General features: G+C 42.0%; 1 protein-coding gene across 7 annotated transcripts in view; it reads left to right on the top strand.

Moving 5' to 3' along the window:
- Window positions 1–21,051, top strand: part of st3gal1 (ST3 beta-galactoside alpha-2,3-sialyltransferase 1) — a 148,782-nt gene that overhangs the window by 95,853 nt on the left and 31,878 nt on the right. For 4 of the 7 annotated variants that reach the window (XM_062980011.1, XM_062980010.1, XM_016992744.2 and 1 more), the window contains one exon: window positions 1,178–1,373. The exons of the other annotated variants lie outside the window; for them this stretch is intronic. The gene's annotated coding sequence lies outside the window, so the exon portion shown is untranslated. The remainder of the gene's footprint in view (window positions 1–1,177; window positions 1,374–21,051) is intronic. 7 annotated transcript variants of the gene reach the window in all.

Below are 21,051 nucleotides of genomic sequence, written 5' to 3' on the forward strand. Positions count from 1 at the left end.
AGGCTAACCCTTTTGGGATACAAATGTTTCCCATCTTTCTTTCACTCTCTGCCTCCGAAAGAGAAGAGGAACGGGAGGAAAGGGCAGCGGGTAGACTTGGGGAGAACCCTCTCCCTCCTGGCCCACCCACCCCACTCCGGCCCACTATGCGGCCCCCAAGTTAGAAAGTTTGCCCATGCCTGGACAAGAGGAATAAAGGCAGGCAGCAATACATGTGTGTGTGTGTGTGTGTATGTTTACGAGGGCTATCCAGAAAGTAGATTACATTTTGTTTTGTGGGGAAGGAGTTGCAAAGCTCATTCATCGCTATGATAAGTGCCTAGATTTGAATGATGACTATGTTGAGAAGTGGTATTTGGGTGTGGCTTTCGACTGCACATGGTAAATGTTTTCTCCTATACTTTGTTCATTTTTAATTCCAAAATGTAATCTACTTTCTGGATAACCCTTGTATATGTGAAAGAGAGACAGAGAGAAGGTTAGAAAGAAAAAATAGGATTAGGATGTTGGTGTGCTGGAAATGAGAGATAAACTTCTTTTGCCTTCACAATACTGCATAAAATCATGCATTATCCTAGCATTAAAGGTTTGGAACTGATTTCAGGAGAGGATGAATTTCCACAGAAGGAAGCGTCCAGAGCTGACTAAGCAATTGTAGTCCTATCCAAAGCTTAGAAATGTTACATTTCTGGACTACAAGTCTCAGAATCTCAGATAACATGTCCAGTTACCACAATTTACTTATCTAATGGAGGCCCCAGATGGCGTAGTGGACTAAGTGACTTGAAGGTTGGGTTGCTGACCTGAAAGCTGCCAGGTTCAAATCCCACTTGGGGAAAGTGCGGATGAGCTCCCTCTATCAGCTCCAGCTCCATGCGGGGACATGAGATAAGCCTCCCACAAGGATGGTAAAAACATCAAAAACATCCGGGCGTCCCCTGGGCAACGTCCTTGCAGACGGCCAATTCTCTCACTCCAGAAGCGACTCAAGTTGCTCCTGAGACGAAAAAAAAACTTATCTAATGGACTTGCTTTCTAAAGGAGTTTGGAAGTCATTCAAAATAGTGTATCCGTTTGCCCACTCTGGCTCTCAACTATCTGTTGGTTGACCAAATTAAGCTTTGCCAGGATGCCAGCATTCAGATCAATCTAAATTCTCTCCTTTCCCTTCTCCTAGGTGCTGAGTCTGTCCCTACATCTCTTCTCTCTAGTTGAAATTTTGCCGGAAGAAAAAAAAATAGAGTAAGAGAGGTGCTTTGGCAAAAACAAGGGGCAAGAAGTGGTGACCTGCCGTGACAGGAGAGAAAGAAAAAAAATCCATCAACAGTACATCCAGTGTTTGGAAATGCAGCCAAGTGAAAGAGCCTGGCAAGGTAAATGGGTCCCTTTGTGTTCTCACAATGCAGAGTTGGACTCAGGTTCAGTAATGGAGCCCTCCTTCCTGAAATCCCTCATGTCAAAAAGGGAGAGAGGGGACTGAGGAGCTGTTGAATGTTAAAGGAGTCTTCCTGCCCCTGGGCAGAGAATGAAAAAGGCAGAGGAAAGGCAGATCACTAAGAAGAATTCCTAATTTTGTAAAACCAGCTAGATACCCAACAGCTCAGTTAATTTCCATGGAGTTTTAGATCTACAGGAGTAAGAAAACTGGTCCATGAAGGAAAGTAGTTCTTGGGAAAGTTACTTTTGTAGACTGTAATTCCAGTGTGGATTTGCAAAACTCCAAAACTAGCTTTTCCCGTCTCTTTAAGATAGGTCTACTAATGGTTAATAATGCCAAGTGGGACCTGCAACTCAGGATTGCATCCAGAGCTCTAGCCATTTCATTGATGGCCTTTCCTTCTCCTCTGCTCCCAATGTCCATTGTCTCTCAATACAGCATGCTGTTGGTACAGAGCAAGATCAACCCCCACTGGGCTTCCCCACTCCTTTGTGGTTTGATTTCTAATTTTGTTTTGTACTTCCACCAACTTTGATCTTTCCCCATGTCTGAACTTCCCTTGTGTGTGACCAGTTTCAGTTTGTCAACATACTGAGCCATACTTGTGCTCTAACTCTTCAGAAGAAATTGTACAGAGGAAACAGATGTGAAAAAGATACCATACCTTGGTTGATGTTGTTGACATCTGGTTACAGAAAAAGAAAGTAGTTTTGTTAGTCTCTGGATGTGATTCAAGAGGACTTTACTGTCCCTGGCTGCTCCCCTAGCTGCCATCCCAGTTTCCAGTACCATCAATCCCAGTTTTTAACTTTTTTCATGATTACACTAGAGCAGAGTGAGCAACTGTCAAGATTTAAGAGGCCACTTTGGCTCCCCAGCAACTTTGGAGGATTATATCACCCTGTGAAATAAAATTGCCAAAAATACTCCTCCCACACACTAACAGGAACTTTGGTCACATTTTTCCCCTCCCAGACTAGGAATAAGGTTGTCAGAATGAAACCTGGAGAATGACTCTGTACCTTTAATATTTGTCTAGAAGTGATATTTCAGGGTTGCTGTGAGTTTTCTGGGTTGTAGGGCCATGTCCCAAAAGCCTTCTCTCCTGAGGTTTCGCCCACATCTATGGCAGGCATTCTCAGAGGTTGTGAGGTCTGTTGGAAACTAGACAAGTGGGGTTTATATATTTGTGGAATGTCCAGGATGGGAGAAAGAACACTTGTCTGCTTAAGGCTAGTGAAAATGTTGCAATTGGCCACCTTGATTAGCATTGATTGGCCTTGCAGCTTCAAAGCCTGGCTTCTTCCTGCCTGGGGGAATCCTTTGTTGGGATGTGTTAGCTAGCCCTGATTGTTTCATGCCTGGATTTCCCCTATTTTCTGAGTATTGTTCTTTATTTACTGTCCTGATTTTAGAGGGTTTTTTAATACTAGTATCCAGATTTTGTTCACTTTCATGGTTTCCTCCTTTCTGTTGAAATTGTCCACATGCTTATGGATTTCAATGGCTTCTCTGTATAGTCTGACATGATAGTTGTTAGAGTGGTCCAGCATTTCTGTTTTCTCAAATAATATGCTGTGTCCAGGTTGGTTCATCAAGTGCTCTACATACTATGGCTGACTTCTCTGGTTGAGTTTGCAGTCTGCAGTGCCTTTCATGTTCCTTGATTCGTGTTTGGTGGTCCCTATGTCGACTTGTCTACAGCTGCATGGTGTATGGTAGACTCCTGCAGAGGCAAGAAGATCCCTCTTGTCCTTTGGAGGATTTGTTGGATTTTCTTAGTGGGTCTGTAGATAGTTTGTAGGTTGTAGTGAGATTTCAGTTGATATCACTGTTTGACCTGTTGCACAAGAAGCAATGCCTGAATCTATGCCTCTCTCTCCCCCTTTCTATCTGATCTGGCAAGCCTAACCAAATACTGTTCTTTACAATATGATGAAATAACTATTAATTCATTCCCTGTTTTTACAAGCTCTTTCTTAGTCTTAAAATGACCAAGTAGAGACCAAAACCAATATCCCCATACCCAGAGACTAGAAAATTGTCGCTCACACTCTCAGATGTTTTCCCAAGATGTTTTTTCCATGAGTTTCCCAAGAAACACAAAAATGAACCCTAGTGTTTCAATTATTTATTTATTTATTTTATTTACAGCATTTATATTCCGCCCTTCTCACCCCGAAGGGGACTCAGGGCGGATCACATTACACATATAGGCAAACATTCAATGCCTTTTAACATAGAACAAAGACAAACAAACATAGGCTCCGAGTAGGCTTCGAACTCATGACCTCCTGGTCAGAGTGATTCATTGCAGTGATTGATTGCAGCTGCTCTCCAGCCTGCGCCACAGCCCAGCCTGAGGATTGCACTTTGCACACTCTTGTGCTGGAGTGAAACTGGGAATTGTGCATTCCAGATCCTGTATGTGACCCAGGCCCCGGCACTATTGGCAGAAAAAGTCAATCAAAGATGGAGAATATCACCCAAAAGGGATATCATTCTTCATTTCATTGCTGCCGACTCAGCACCTTGCATTAATCTAGAACAGCCTTATTTCAAAACATTGTGGGGAAAGGGATATCCTTGAAGTCTGAAGGGTGGGAAATTGGACCACCCCAACTCTCTGTGACTGTGGATCTTTGCACTAGTGTTGGCAAAGCATTCACTGTGAAAGTATTCATAGCCCCAAATGAGATGCTCCCAATCCAATTCCCACAGTTTAGCTCGACGGCCCATTTTGTTGTCTGGGGATTTTGTATTCCAAAGTGGAGTAGAGCCATTGAACTGATGAAAACGTGGCAGGGTAACATTTAGGTAATGTCTGTTAAGTCCATGGGTCGACTCTAGTTGGGATGAACAGTGGATTTAGGCTCCCAAAAATCACATTTCTGAGTTTTGTCTTGACTGAGCCAGGGATATGAAGCCATGTGTTGCAAAGGTTTACATTGTTGCATTCCAAAATTGGCACGGTCGATTTGGAAAATGAGATTCCTTTTTGTCTGGCATTTTTCTTGCAAACTTTGAAGGCACACATTGGCTTAAGATTCTTTTTTAAAAAAAATTATTATTATGCTGAAAATCCTTTCTGTACGACATTTTAATTAAAGTCTTTTCTCCATTAATCCCCTGCACATATGGATGTGGGATGCTTTGAAATTCTGTTTGAGCTGGCTGGGGGGCTGGAAGGAAGGGGGAAATATTTCCTGAAAATGGAGAGACACTGAGCTTTGATATCTCATGTTTTGAAGGAAAAACAAATTGCCAGAAATCACAACAGGGAAAACCTCCCTCCATTTTTTTTCTTTATCCCTACATCATGTTTTTTTTATTGCTTTGTCTGTGCTTTTCTTCAAACCTTTGGTTATCACCTTCCAACTAATTTAGTATTAACATTTTTAATGCGCTTTAGGGTTCTCAGCCAAGAAACCACACAGGGGGTTTTGTAATGTGCAAATCCCTTTTGAATGTGATTCTCGTGCGCATATATATATATTCCTATTTCAGATAAAGCCAAGACTATTGCTTCCCTAATGTATGCTAATCTTGTTTCTCTTAAGAACTTCCCACACGTAGAGCGAGAGGGTTGTTTGAGAAGAGACAACTGGCATCCCAGGGATGGACTTGGTCTGACCTTCCCTCCAAAAGCTTTCAGTTTGTTCAAGCAGCATAGTTAATGATCAGCCAATGCGCTCATGCGCAGACACATGCACAAGCTCCCACACAATTTGTAAGGTGCTGGACTGGAATAAAATCATGGTCAGGATCCTATATTGCAAAAATTGAGTGTGACTATATACTCGGAGAATTGCACAGTAATTGTAAACCTCATCTAAAGTCTGCATGAGTAGAAGTATAGTTTCCAAATGGATGGAAACAATGTGTTGTTGTGTGCCTTTAGATCATTCCATGCTTATGGTGAACCTAAGGCAGACCTATCGTGGGATTTTCTCTGCATGTTTTGCTTTTGCCTTTCTCAAAGGCTGGTAGTGTGTGTCTTCTGTAGTATCTCCAGTGGTTTCTATGACTGGGCAAGGATTTGAACCCTAGTCTCCAGAGTTGTAGTCCTGTGCTGAAGGCGCTATCCCACCTTGGCTCTTGAGGGAAGTAACAGTCCCAACTGCGTTCTGTACTGAGGAGACATCAACCAGAATATTATTTATTATTTATTTACAGCATTTATATTCCGCCCTTCTCACCCCGAAGGGGACTCAGGGCGGATCACATTACACATATAGGCAAACATTCAATGCCTTTTAACATAGAACAAAGACAAACAAACATAGGCTCTGAGCCGGGCCTCGAACTCATGACCTCCTGGTCAGAGTGATTCATTGCAGTGATTGATTGCAGCTGCTCTCCAGCCTGCGCCACAGCCTGAGCCCATAATATCATAATCATTTTTGGATACCTCATTTCAAGAAGAAAAAAACATGTATATTGGTTTTAAGTTATAGGAAGGTAGATTTTAACTGAGCATTAGAAAAAACTTCTTGATGGTAATGGTGGTTTGGCAATGGAACCAATTAATTGATGGTAATGGTGGTTTGGCAATGGAACCAATTAATTGATGGTAATGGTGGTTTGGCAATGAAACCAATTAATTGATGGTAATGGTGGTTTGGCAATGGAACCAATTAATTAGCAAGAAGGTGGTGTCCCAATCTCTGGACATCTTCAGGAAGCTACTGGACTGCTGCCTGTTATGGACACATTTGAGCTCTTGAAGAGAATGTCCATAATCGTCCAGAACATTTGAATGTGTTATGATTTTCCCAATCAAGGCTGGGTGCTACAACTTGTGCATAACAATTTAAGTATCTAGTGACACAGTTTGTAGAGGTGTCTTCCAGATTACATGCTCTTAAAAGAGTTTTAAACAATTTCATAAAGGATAACCGGTGGCACAGCTGGTTAAACTTCTGAGCTGCTGAACTTGCTTACTGAAAGATCGGTGGTTCGAATACAGAGAGTGGAATGAGCTCCCACTCTCAGCCCCAGCTTCTACTAATCTAGCAGTTCAAAAACATGCAAATATGGGTAGATCGATAGGTCCAGCGGGAATGTAACGATGCTCCATGCAGTCATGCCAGCCACATGACCTTGGAGGTGTCTACAGACAACGCCGGCTCTTCAGTTTAGAAATGGAGATGAGCACCAACCCCCAGAGTCAGACACACTAGACTTAATGTCAGGGGAAAACCTTTACCTTTACCTACCTCTTTTGCACAGATGGGATACCTCTAGCTTGTTGTGGTCTAGACATAAAACTGGTCTTCAGTGTTTTCTGTATGTTCTTCATTGTACTTTCCAAAGATCTATCCATTTCACCTCTAGTTCTCTGGACAACTCCTGTTCTTATCTCAGATTATAGATCAGAGATAAGAATTTGGATTTCCCAATTCAAAACTGGGGGGAAAATAGGAAACCTTTCTTCACTGTAAGGAGAAACCTTGCTCTGAACTTTGCTTTGTTAGTAAAGGGATTTTATTTAAATTCTTCATTGAATACTTTGAAATTAAATGCTATTTAAAGAACAAGAACTTCTGGAAATCAGGTATGTGTTTTAAAAGTTTGTTTCCCCAGCAGATCTCTAAGTAAACATTAATAGTAATGACTTGGCCTTTTCAAACTTGTTGAACCATTGGTTACACCCCAGCAGACATGCCTAGAATTGACCTGTACTTTATATACTTGGCAAGAAAATATAAAAAATGCTAATATTTTTAAATGCTTTTATATTATTATTTCATTCTAGATTCCAACCATTTGTGGTTAGTGCTTAGCATGTCAGAGGAACTGTCAATACACTTTGTTTTTTAGCCTAAATTGTAAAGGGCGTGTCCAAGATTATAGACACTTCTCTGGAGATATGATTCAGTATTTTGGATGGTTCCTTTACATTTCAGAGTCATACTGCAGAAAATGTACCACTCCATTTACAGGGAAGCCACCAGCCATCTAGCCATTAAGCCCTGCCCACTGTCAAAATGCAACCTTGAAAGCCCTTTCTGACAGATGTCACAGGTGTCTGGTTCTCCATATGAACGCATTATAATACAAGCTCACAGGACTTAAACCAAAGGATCAACACCACCAAGAGGTTAATATTTAAAGTGGCCCTGTGCTCCAAAATAGAAATAATCAGTATGATGAAATAATGGTTCTTTTTGTACCTTGAAACTAGGGTTTGAATCTCCACTCAGCCATGGAAACCCCCTGAGTGATCTTGAACAAGTCACATTCTACCAGTCTTAAAGGAAGGCAAAGGCAAACCCCCTTTTGAACAAACTTGTCAAGAAAGCTCCTTGATATGGATGCCTTTGGGAGTTGCCATCATTATCATCATCTCTATCATTATTATCATCATCATTTCACTTTCCTTTCCTACATTGAAAATGCCACGAATTGAACATGAATTGAAGGCACACAACAACGACATTAATGTAAGGGAGACTTGGATGCACTGCAACTTACAACTCTTACAGTTCCCTATTGACCATAAGCCCCTCATTTAGTTCACAAGACAAAAATGTTACTCATCTTGAACCCATTCCATTCTTCCATCTCACCTGTGACTTCTGAAATGGCATATTAATCTATAGTTTTATAGGAATTGAACTTTTAATCTGCATGGGAGATTTTAGAAGACACATTATCCCAGCTCTCTTTCTTCTGTGGGTAGTCCATTGGGTTGTGACTTTTGTCCCAGTTTAGAAGTGTATGGTTTCAGTATCCAAGCTGCAGGTTGATGGAAAGTTTTTGCAATGAAACCTAAGAGTATGCAGGGGCAAGAAAAGGGTTAGTGTACCCAAGAATATGAGAAGAGATCAGATAGCCAGTGTCTTGGAACAGAAGAAGAAGTATCCTTTGATGTGGGCCAGAAGCATACTATAGAATTGCACTGGAAGACCTAGAGAAGGCCACAAACACTTCTGGGGACAGAAATATATTTTGGAGCATGGGTAAGCCAAACTATGGATATTAAATGCATAGAAAGGATAGGAGACGTGCTGTATTATTTACAAAAATCCATCATCTTTTGAACGACCAAGCGCTACAGCAGGAACAATACATATTTTAATTTGAATATGTTGGGCTTCAACTTCCAGAAGCACTAACTGTCATAACCAACAGCAAGGATGTAGGAGTTATAGTTCTAAATATGTGGCTGCCCAAAGGCTGCTGTTCTGAATCTGAAATTGCCCAGAGGAAGCTAACACCCAAGCATTGTGCTCTCAAAGTGGGTGCATAAAGCAGGATGCAAAGTCAGCTGTATTTCCCAGTGGCAGTTGTTGATGCATTTTCTCTGTCCTCTTTATCTCATGGGTATAGAGGAGAACTGGGAACAGACGACACGAAGCATTAAGGCCGGCTTAGGAGAGATTGGCAGCCTGGCATACAGATGGTCTTTGGTTGAAGATGCGCCAACATGAACTATAGAATGGAGTGTGCCTTGCTTTATTTTTTTGTTTTTAATACCTCAAAGCTCAGCAAAGGCTCAGCTGGTGAGGTTTGATTGGGAGGCCTTTGGCTGATGGCCAGATGCTAGTGTTTCGGGCTTTTAAAAAACTTTCTTGCTAACCCAAGCAGGCTTAGCCTGAAAATGCAGTTGTCGCCAGAGATGAGCATGCTTAGTGCATCAACATTGATCAAGCCTATCTGAGCCTTGGTGTGAAGGGCTGTGGGAACTGCTGCATAACTTTGACCTAACAAAGGCCCTTGCCATAATTTGTTAGTTTCCTGGGGGCATCCAATGACAGGATTTCTCCTCTCTCTGTCTTCCATGTTCAGTAGAAAATTGAAGTTACAAAGCTGTCTTGAATCCATGATGCTTTAAAAAGGGGGCACTAGATAGAAATCGGTTTGGCTTTTGTTTTGCTGCTATGATGATGATGTCAGTTCATTTAAATCCTGCCTTTCCCTCAATAAGAGAATTCAGTGGGGCTTACAGCTTATTACAGATATGTGTGTGTTATGTGACTTCAAGACATTGGACATCTAAGGGGCTGGGCTTAGCACAGCAGGCGAAACCATTGTGCTGCAGAAAAATTCTGCCGATTGAAAGGTCAACAGTTGGATTCCGGGTTGGGGTTGAGCACCCGCCGTTAACCCCAGCTCACCTGCCCACCTAGCATATCAAAAGCAGAAATGCAAGTAGATAAATAGATACCACTTTTAGTGGGAAGTTAATAAAGGCACCCTTAAGGACATTGATTGAAGGAAAGCTCCTCAGCATGGAAGATGGAGTGACAGCATCGCACCCTCCCCATGGCTGGATTTGAGCACAGCCTCGAAGAGGCCAAAAATAAGATGGAAAAAATGTCTTTATCTCTGTTGTGTTGTCTTTCCTTGTTAATGTATAATTAACATTGAATGTTTGCCGTATGTGTGTTCTGTGTAGATGGGGCCCAAGCTCACTTGTCAAGCATAGTATTCCTAAACTGGATCAGATCTCACCATACTAACTTCAATTAAAATAAAATAAAATTACAAAGTCCAGCTGCATGTTACACATTTAACCCTAATGTGTTGTCCATTTTACTACAAAGTATTACAGCTTGGGTAGGCTAACTACTGTCACCATTGTCAAGTCTCTGTAGAAATTATGACTCAATCTAAACACTGTAGTAGTACTACCTCCTGGGATTTCTTGAATGCTTTTATTCATAGAGTTCGCAATCTAATCATTTTTTTCTGATTCAACCAAGCACAGCCTCTTAACTGATAGAACTTAAAACAGGTGAAATTATCTATCCATCCACTATCTAGCAATTTCCCTGCCTGTAATTTCCTTAGAAGACTTTCCAAAGACTTTCCAGCAGTATTGATGAATGCACTCTGGATTTTACTCTGAACTTTAAGAAAGCAGTCCAAGGAATTTAAAACTTTCTGAATGTAAGAGCTGTTTGACAGTAAGATACTCTATTGTCCTTCCAACTCTATTGTACACCTGCAAAACATGGACCATCTACAAATGTCACTCTCGACTTCTGGAAAAATTCCATCAACATGGCCTCTGAAAAATCCTGCAATTTTCTTAGGAAGATAGGCAGATAAACATCAGAGTTCTGGAAGAAACAAAGACCACCAGCATTGAAATGATACTCCTCTACCACCAACTTTGCTGAACTGGCCACGTTGTTCGAATGATGATCACTCTCTCACACAGCAGTTACTTTATTCTCGGTTCAAGAACAGAAAATGGAATGTCGGTCGACAGCAAAAGAGATTTAAAAATGGGCTTAAAGATAACCTTTAAAATGTGTCATAAACACCAAGAATTGCCCCTGAAGCGTCCTAACTGGAGGTCAGCTGTGATCAACAGTGCTGTGGATTTTGAAGAGGCACGAACAGGGGGTGAAAGGGAGAAACATGTAAAGAGGAAGGTGCATCAAGCAAACTCTTGTTGTGATCACCTTTTATCTGGAAATGTATGCCATCACTGTGAAAGACCATGCAGATCCTGTATAGGTCTCTACAGTCACTTACAGACCCACCACCAAGACTCTACTCTTGGAAGAGTCTTAATACTTGGCCATATATAATTACCTATAGTAGATGGAAGTGCTTAAATGATGCATTCCTCCATGGTAGGATGGGATTAGACTGGAAGGCCCTAGGGATTACTTCCAACCTTATGATTCCATGAATCTTGTTTGGAGAGATGGTTTGGTAGCTTTAAAGCTTGGAGTAAGAGCCACAGCAAATTCACCATCCCAATGGCTGAATCGTTTTGCTTCCTGAATTCAGTAAAGAAGCAAGAGAAACATGTGGGCAGGACCAATTTTCTTCCTGACCTGTAGTAATGTATTGAGGTCAAGAACTGGCAGAACCTCATTCATCACAATGAAGAGATCCAGAAGCTGCTTGGAATTCCCCACGAAAGCCTGCGAGATGTTAACTGTTCAAGTAAATCAGAGTTTATCTTGTCTTATCAATGTACAGACTTCATAACCGGCTTAGACTCACTGGTGGGATAAGAGCTCTTTCCCGTTTGCTGGCAATTTAAGGCAAACACGGTCAGCATTAGTACAGCCTTATTTATCATGTGTTCAGCAGGGCTGCCGCTGTCAGAGGAAATAAATGGCCACCCTTTCTCCCTCTAAATACTCTGAACAGGATCTGGAGCAATTTAAATGGAAAGCAGACATTCAGTGCCCTGAAGACATGGCAACCAGACCCGGTTGCTCTTTCTCAGCTTTGTAGCAAACTATAATAAAACATCTGTAAAGGAAACCGGGGAAACTCATAAAGGGCAGAATCCAGCCTGTCCTCCAGCACAGAGTAGCTTTTAAAAGATCCCTTAGAGACTATGGCAGCACCTAAACTTTAGAATAAATACGGTTTGACACCACTTTAACTGCCATGGCTCAATGCTATGCGAGCTGTTGCTCCTCACTCTATAAGTTTTAGCACTTTAATGGAATCCTAGTTTGTCCCCTTCCTGCCCTGATTTTACTTACGGACCCTTTTAGAATCCTTGCACTAGTCACCTTCTGTTATATGTGCAATTGGTGTTAGGTTTTTAAGGAAATTTTATATAATGTGCATATTTTACTGCTGTATTGGGACATGAGAGAAGCCTCCCACAAGGATGGTAAAAACATCAAAACATCCGGGCGTCCCCTGGGCAACGTCTTTGCAGATGGCCAATTCTCTCACACCAGAAGCAACTCAGGCTGCTCCTGACATGAAAAAAACCCCTGCTGTATTGTGTTAACTACTGTTTTAAACCATTGTTTTGATTAAGTTAGGTTGTTATGCTGGACGTGTTCCTGTTGTAAGCCGCCCCAAGTCCCTTCGGGGAGATGGTGGCGAGATACAATAAAGATTATTATTATTATTATTGACACAACGACGTTGTATGACACAGCAAACAAGATAGATATGCTGGATTTCGTTTCACAAAATCACAAGTCGAACACTTCCCAAGTGTCTAGGACTGTGTGATGTATTTTCGGATGATGCGTGCAGATCCCAGTAAGGTGGCCTTTTGCAGTTGGCAGATCGTAATTTTGTCAATGACTATTGTTTCCAAATGCCGGCTGAGATCTTTTGGCACGGCACCCAGTGTGCCCATCACCACTGGGACCACCTGCACTGGTTTCTGCCAGAGTCTTTGAAGTTCAATCTTGAGGTCCTGATAGCGGCTGAGTTTTTCCTGTTGTTTTTCTTCAATGCGACTGTCACCTGGGATGGCAACATCAATGATCCAAACCTTGTTCTTTTCCACAACTGTGATGTCTGGTGTGTTGTGTTCCAGAACTTTGTCAGTCTGGATTCGGAAGTCCCACAGTATCTTTGCGTGTTCATTTTCCACAACCTTTGCAGGTTTGTGATCCCACCAGTTCTTAACTGCAGGGAGGTGATACTTGAGGCATAGGTTCCAATGAATCATTTGGGCCACATAGTTGTGCCTCTGTTTGTAGTCTGTCTGTGCAATTTTCTTACAGCAGCTGAGGATATGATCAATGGTTTCATCGGTTTCCTTGCACAGTCTGCACTTTGGGTCATCAGCTGATTTTTCGATCTTGGCCTTGATTGCATTTGTTCTGATGGCTTGCTCCTGGGCTGCAAGGATCAGGCCTTCTGTCTCCTTCTTCAGGGTCCCATTCGTGAGCCAGAGCCAGGTCTTCTCTTTATCAGCTTTTCCTTCAATTTTGTCAAGGAACTTTCCATGCAGTGTTTTGTTGTGCCAGCTGTCAGCTCTAGTTTGTAGTGCAGTTTTCTTGTACTGGTTTTTTGTCTGCTGTGCTTTGAGGAGTTTCTGATTTTTGACTTCAATCAAAGCAGGTTCTTCACTTTGTTTTACATATTCTGCCAGGGCATGTTCTTCTTCTTTGACTGCTTGCTTTACTTGTAAGAGTCCTCTGCCCCCTGATCTTCTAGGCAGATACAGCCGGTCAACATCACTGCGAGGGTGCAGTGAATGATGAATGGTCATGAGTTTTCTTGTTTTTCTGTCCAAATTGTCCAGTTCCATCTGTGTCCAGTTTATAATGCCAGCAGTATATCTTATGACAGGTATGGCCCAGGTGTTTATGGCCTTGATGGTGTTGCCTCCATTGAGCTTGCTTTTGAGAATTTTTCTGACCCTTTGTGTGTATTCTTTACTGACCACAGTTTTCACATGTTCATGCTTGATGTTGTCCAGCTGTAATATGCCCAGATATTTATAGGCCTCTGGCTGGTGACACCTTATTGTTTGGCCATTGGGCATATTGATGCCCTCACTTTCAATGATTTTTCCCTTCTTCAATGCCACTGTCGAACATTTGTCCAAACCAAACTCCATGCTGATATCAGTGCTAAAAATTCAGACAGTGTTGGTCAGAGATTGGATTTCAGTTTCCGTTTTCCCATATAGCTTCAGGTCATCCATGTACATCAAATGTGAAATTTTGTGAGAATTCTTAGATGTTTGGTAGCCGAGATTTGTTTTTTGTAAGATTGTTGACAGAGGGATCATGGCAATAATGAAAAGCAGAGGGGACAATGAGTCTCCCTGGAAAATTCCTCTCCTGATGTTGACAAGTCCAAAACTTTCATTTCCAACAAACAGTTCAGTTTTCCAGTGCTCCATCATGTTTTCAATGAAGGTGCCAACGTTTTTACTAATCCCGATGGCGTCCAGGCACTTGATGATCCAGCTGTGTGGGAGTGAGTCAAAGGCCTTTTTGTAGTCAATCCACGTCATGTGAAGATTAGCTTTTCGGCTCTTACAGTTCTCCAGAATCATTTTGTCAATCAATAACTGGTCTTTTGTGCCCCTGCTTTTCCGTTTGTTGCCTTTCTGTTCATCTGGCAAGATGTTTTTTTCTTCAAGATAGTCTTGAATTCTGTCAGCTATGATGCCAGTCAGTAGTTTAAACATAGTGGGCAGACACGTTATTGGCCTGTAGTTTCCTGGTGCTGCTCCTTTTGCTGGATCCTTTTGTACCAGGTATGTTCTTCCAGTTGTTAGCCATTCACTGATACTTCCTTTCTGCAGCATCTCATTGAATTGTTGGGTCATTTTTCCATGTAAACTAATCAGATGTTTGAGCCAAAATCCATGAAGTTGATCACTACCAGGCGATGTCCAGTTCTTGACTTTTTGCACTCGTTTGCTGATCATTTCAGTTGTTATTTCCATCAGTTCCATTTTGTTCTGTGAGAATTTTCCTTCAAACTCCTTTATCCACCCAGCGTTTTTGTTGTAGTTCTTATTGTTTTCCCAAAGCTCTTTCCAGAACTTCGTTGTTGCAGTTTTCTCTGGCTTTATAGTTACTGTGTCTGTTTTTTGGTTCAGGCTCTGATAGAACCGTCTTTGGTCTGATTGAAACAGTTGATTTTGTCTGTACTGGATGATTCTGGCTTCATACCTTTCAATTTTTCTGGCTGTTGCTGTAATTTGTTCTTTCACAATCTCCAAAGCTTCTTCAATTTTTCTGGTGTTCAGCCAGTACTTTCGGATCAGATATTGCTTGATTTTGTCATTCTTCAGTTTCTTCTCTTTCATATTTTTTAGGTTACTTGCATCTGATCTAAGCTTTTTGATTTTCAACTCTAGACTGACCTTCCACTTTGGTTTTCCAGTCGATTTTCTTTGGGGCTGCCTTGGTTGTAGGAGCCCAAGCTCTTCTGTTACTATCATTGCTGCACTGTAGGCATACTGGTTTGTTTGTTCAATTGATGTTATCTGGACAGTGGAGAGTGCTGCATTCACATCTTTCATGAGAGGCGCCAGGTTTCTCTTGGGCACTGTTTTTAGAGTTGGGAGCCGCTTTCTTATTGCATTTGCTGCAGCATGAGCCATGATCTTATCCTTGAGCTCTTGTTGTCTTGCTGTCAAGGTTCCTGGTGGTTCAGCAGATGTTTCAAGTGCTGGTTCATGAAATTCTTGCAAAAGCTCCACATTTTCTTCTGGTTCAATCTGTTCCACCATTCCAAGTGTTGCTGGAGTCTCTGCTGCTGTCTGTGCTGTGGTCTGATGGTAATTTACTTTGCAAATTTTCTGGATTTCTTCAAGTTCAACTTCACTGAACACTTTGTTTCTGATTATGAATCTTCGTTGGTCAGCCAGTCGGGGTTCTGTTATCTGTGAGTCAGGGTACTCTTGTTTCCACAGTTGATGCATCCTTTTTTGGTAGCCACGCCTTTGAGGTTCAGATTTGTAGTAGCATTTCATAATTGTGCGGTTTTCTGGCATTGTGTATTTCTGCCGCTTCTGTGACTGTTCATTTGGGGTTTGATGATTCCGTAGCCCACTTGTCAATGGATGTCCAGAATCAGCAGCATCCACCGCGGTCCTTTTTATCCTGGGCGACGACCGAGCCAGTATAGACTTCGTTTGGGTTTGTTTCTCCATAATGCTAATGGGTTAGGTGCTCTTAGTTCTGCTCCTCAGCTGAGGCCTCTCTGGCTTGGTTGGACCTACCGGTAGTTACACTACCGCCAGCACAGCCCTCAGTCATCATTGGAGCAGTTAAGCCCCCCCACCACGTCAAGGTGGCACCTGCGGGGGGGATTATTATTATTATTATTATTATTATTATTATTATTATTATTATTATTATAGCAGTGTCAACCAGCACTAATTCTTCATTGCAGAAGCACCTATAACTCCCAGAAATCCCCAGTCGACACAATTGTGGTCATGACATCTGTTTGATTCTGGGAGATGCAGTTCAAAACAGCCCAACTACTACTCATTGGCAGGGAAGTAAAATCGTTGTACATTTTATACTCACAGGCAAGAAATTACGAATTTTATTATGTTTCTTCTAACTCTGAAAAAGGCACATAAAGAAATTCTGCAGGTTTTGAAGATTACTTCTAGTCCAGGACCTATTTGGTGCAAAACATTCATGTGGGTGTCTCTTGTGTGCAGAAACTGAATTTTCTTTACAGCAAGCCAGTTTCTGCTCTGAACTGGGAGATGCTCCACCTGGAATGTGTATGATGTTTTATATAACTTTTAATGTGGACTATTTTAATTAGAGATCTGGCATGATGTAGTGGTTTGAGCATTTGATTATGACTCAGGAGGCCAGGGTACAATCCCCACTCAGCCAAGAAAAGGCAGCTGGGTGACATTGGTGAATTCACATTTTCTGATCCTCAGAGGAAGGCATAGATTTATTTATTTACAGCAACATTTCTCAACCTGGGAGTCGGGACCCCTGGGGCAATTTTCTCCCTTCTTTATCTATCCCTCATGAAGGGTAGATTTTGGAATGGCAAATAAACCTATACATGGAGCCCAAATTATACCAAGCCCCAATGCTTACTTTTAAAGTGGAAAAGACAATACATTTGAATTATGTGCTGATTGTTTGAAATGTCAAACAGTTTGACCCTCTGAAAAACAGCAATGGGAAATGCTCAGCCCTCCAAATGAGGTTGGATTTGAGCTTCCAGCATCCATTGGCCTTGCCTATGCTGCCTAAATTTTGGGAGATATCAAACAACATCTGGAGAGCCATACCATTTCCAACCCCATTTCTTCCCATACAGGGTGAAATGCCTCTTCCAAGATGATTCCTGTCTACAGGCTTTGTCTGCATCAGATACAGATATTAATTAGAAAATACTTCCAAATGTGGTATATGATGGAGCAGGAAATGAACCATCATATTTGCCTTCAGTGTTCAACTAGTTAGTTATCCAAGTAATGTATGTCCTTACAGATGCAATGGCTTTGCAAAATGAGGGAATAAAATAGCTGTAGGGCTTGTTTCCAAAAGGCACCAAATCCATCTGCACAAATGTAACAGGCATAAAAAATGTTCTGAAGACATGCTTGCTATAAAGTGCAGTTTTCCAAGCCCTGTACTGAAGTGACTTAATCCATTTTTGGTAGTTTGGATCTGTATAATCCATTCTTAGTCAACAATGTGCTGCCACCTATATCTCATTTTTTTTCTTTTTTTTAAGTACCTTTTGGAAACAAAGTCCTCAATTGAGAACTTCCAAATAAAGCCAAACAACAATAAAATAATCTGAGTCACTCAATTTGAAAATGGGTATGAGCTGGTACCCAAATAGACATGATGTTGATACCCATTGGGAAGTGTTCCATGTTAGTAGGTGGATGAATCCTTTCCAAGTCTGTGTCCAAATGGTAAAGGTGCTATCCAAGGTATTGAAATATTTAAAGTTGAGGACCTTGGATTGTGTGTGTGTGTGTGTGTGTGTGTGTGTGTGTGTGGAGTGCATGTCGCTTCAGGTGTGAGATAATTGACTGTCTGCAAGGACGTTGCCCCGGGGATGCCCTGATGTTTTTGATGTTTCTACCATCCTTGTGGGAGGCTTCTCTCATGTCCCCACATGGAGCTGGAGCTGATAAAGGGAGCTCATTCCTGCTCTCCCCGGGTTCGATTCAAACTGGGAACCTTCAGGTTAGCAAACTACCTTCAAGTCACCAGTCCTGCTGGCACAAGGGTTTAACTCACTGCACCACGGATGGTGAGGGGCTCCAGGACCTTGGATAGCAGCTGGGCTAAAACCCAGAGTGGACTTACTAACAAAGAAGCTGCTTTCTATCTCTGTAGTCTCTTCTAGTTGTGGTGAATTATGCATATGTGGTGGAGGGTGTTTTATTGGTATTCCCAGATGGAATATTGGTCTTCCCAGCAATCGCAACATGGAAATGTGATTATATTGCTTCCTGTGGTGGAGTTTTTAAAAGATTAAACTGGGGCACTCACTTCCTTATCAATATTGCCATTGCTTTTATTTTTAAATCAGATAGAGCACAATTGCAAAGAAGGCCAGGGGTAGCTGCAAGCCATAATCCTTGGAGAAGGGACAGAGCTGACCCAGGTGTGGAAATCCTTCACCCCTGAGGCACAAGCTGCTTTGACCACAGTTCCTTCTAAGCAACTCAGAAGGCTCCCATTGCAATGACATGGCACAGATTGGCAGCAGTTGTGCCAGAAGAGAGAAAGAATGTGTTCTCAGCTAGAGATGAATGGGTCAGCCCTTTTTTCCAGATCATGTCAATTTCATGTGTACATTCATATGACAGTTCCTGAAAGTTGTGCCATTAATCCATTTAAAAAAAACTCATTTTCTACAGTTCTCATGTTCTTCATAGCGTAGGAGAGTTAGGCCAAGCGATATTACTTAGTTGTACATATATAGCCGCTATCGAAAATGATCATCATCACCGATCTTCCACATTGGCTACTTAGTTATGCATGCATAGCTAAGCAGCAGATGTAGAAGATTGGTGACGACAATGATGACGATGTTTTACATCAGCTACTTAATTAGTAACATTTCCCTCCATGCCCACCTTAACAGCCAGCGGCCACACAGGGCAAAAGAAGTCTATTCGGCTGCCAATCAAGGCATAAGAAAGATGACTTTTCCAGCTGATTTCAACTTGTGAGTAGGATTGCAATGTGGAATTGCCAATATGATACTGCTTCTGATTGTTGCAGTTTTGTTTGCTCGTGAGAGGAAGGTGGAAATGTCATCATTTCTCCTTGGGGAGATAGGGTGGCCTATAACAAAAGTTTTATAGTATTATTATCCTTCTTGCACTCCAGTTAGCAGTCAAAGGGACTCCTCTTCCTAGTATGGCTGCTGGATATTAAGGTGGTCTTAGAGCAGGGGTTCTCAACCTGGGGTCCCCAGGTGTTTTTAGCTTTCAACTCCCAGAAATCCTGACTGCTGGTAAACTGACTGGGATTTCTGGGAGTTGTAGGCCAAAACATCTGGGGACGCACAGGCTGAAAACCACTGTCTTAGTGGAATATTAACGTACAGTCTACCAGTAAGACTACATTGTCTTAGTGACTACAGAGCAGTTATGGGTTCATAACTCTAGGTTACAAACCCATAACCCCAATACCAAATGCCTTTCTTTTTTAACCCGGCCCACACTTTTCTCCACCTAGTCCTGAATTGTGCATTCAGTCTAGCAGAAATGTTCCAGGAATTCCCGCAGAGCTCTTGGGAAAGCCTCTTTTTGTCTGCGATTAAAATATATGCAATTATTGTTTCTATCTTAGACAAAATGGAGAAGCCTATCATTAAAATGGGGGTGAGCTCCCACTGTTAGCCCCAGCTTCTGCCAACCTAGCAGTTCAAAAACATGCCAATGTGAGTAGATCAATAGGTACCACTCCAGTGGGGAAGGTAACGGCACTCCATGCAGTCATTCCAGCCATATGACCTTGGAGGTGTCTACGGACAACGCTGGCTCTTCGGCTTAGAAATGGAGATGAGCAAAACCCCCAGAGTCAGACATGACTAGACTTAATGTCAGGGTAAACTTTTACCTTTACTTAACATTAAAATATGGAGCCCTGGTGGTGAAGTGTGTTAAAGCACTGAGCTGCTGAACTTGCAGACTGAAAGGTCGCAGGTTCAAATCCTGGGAGCGGAGTGAGTGCCCACTGTTAGCTCCAGCTTCTGCCAACCTTGCAGTTCGAAAACATGCCAATGTGAGTAGATCAATAGGTACTGCTCTGGCAGGAAGGTAACAGCGCTCCATGCAGTCATGCCGGCCACATGACCTTGGAGGTGTCTATGGACAACGCCGGCTCTTCGGCTTAGAAATGGAGATGAACACCAACCCCCAGAGTCAGACATGACTGGACTTAACATCAGGGAAAAAACTTTTTTAACATTAAAACCTTGTGTTGCTTTCTGAATAAGGAAGAGTCAAGAAGAGATGTGAGAGTAAGAACTCTTTAGGCACCAGATTCTGCCTAATGTTGCAAGCTAAGCAAGGTTAGTACATGGATGGGAGACTGCTAACAAATACTAGATGCTCTAGTCTGTATTTTAGAGGAAATAACTGACAAAATTAGCTTGTGAAGCCTAACTTTAAAACCATATGATACGTTCTGAATAAGGAAGAGGAAGGAAAAAATGTGAGTCTGCTTAAGCTCCCTGAAGTCACCGGATATCATCTCATATTGTAAGCTAAGTAGGGCCAGCCCTGGTTAGTACTTGATCGGGAAACCATTAATGATTACTAGGTGCCGCAGGCTATATTTCATGGGAAGAAACTGGTAAAACCATCTCTGAGCATTCCTTGCTTGAAAAGATTCTTTTAAAAAATGCATGCAATTGCTATACGTCGGCAGGCAACTTGAAGACAGATACACACAGAGGAGGGCGATGAATTGTTTTTTTGCCATAAAAAAGTGGGGGAAAGTGAGGAAAGAAATGCAAGCTGGAGGACACGATCACAGCTGTGTACTTACGGGTGGGCGCTGGGTCTTCAGAAACGTCTCTTTTGTCAAGAGAAGGCTGATGAGGAAAACCAAGAAGTGGGGAGGGGAAAAAATAAACCCGTCTGTTACAAACAAATTCTTCTTTCAATTTCAATTAAGTTGTCAAATGGGAATAGAACCAGGTTTCCAGGCAACATAATGGCCATTGTGTTTTGTTTAAGCAGATATACAGAAAATGAACTCAAGCCCAGCACTAAATTGCATATCAAGTTACCAACCAGTCTTCCAGCAGGATGTGAAGTCGCCCAATCTCCCCGGGGTCTGTTGTTAAATTGGCAAAAAATGAATTAGAAAAGCCACCAACTTTCCTATGGAGGACCAGCAGCAAAAGGTGTTTTGGGGTGAGGTCTGTTCATTGGGTCCAAAATTTAAAGG

Source organism: Anolis carolinensis, chromosome 4 (genome assembly GCF_035594765.1).
Source record: "Anolis carolinensis isolate JA03-04 chromosome 4, rAnoCar3.1.pri, whole genome shotgun sequence".
In the NCBI taxonomy this organism is placed as follows: domain Eukaryota; kingdom Metazoa; phylum Chordata; class Lepidosauria; order Squamata; family Dactyloidae; genus Anolis; species Anolis carolinensis.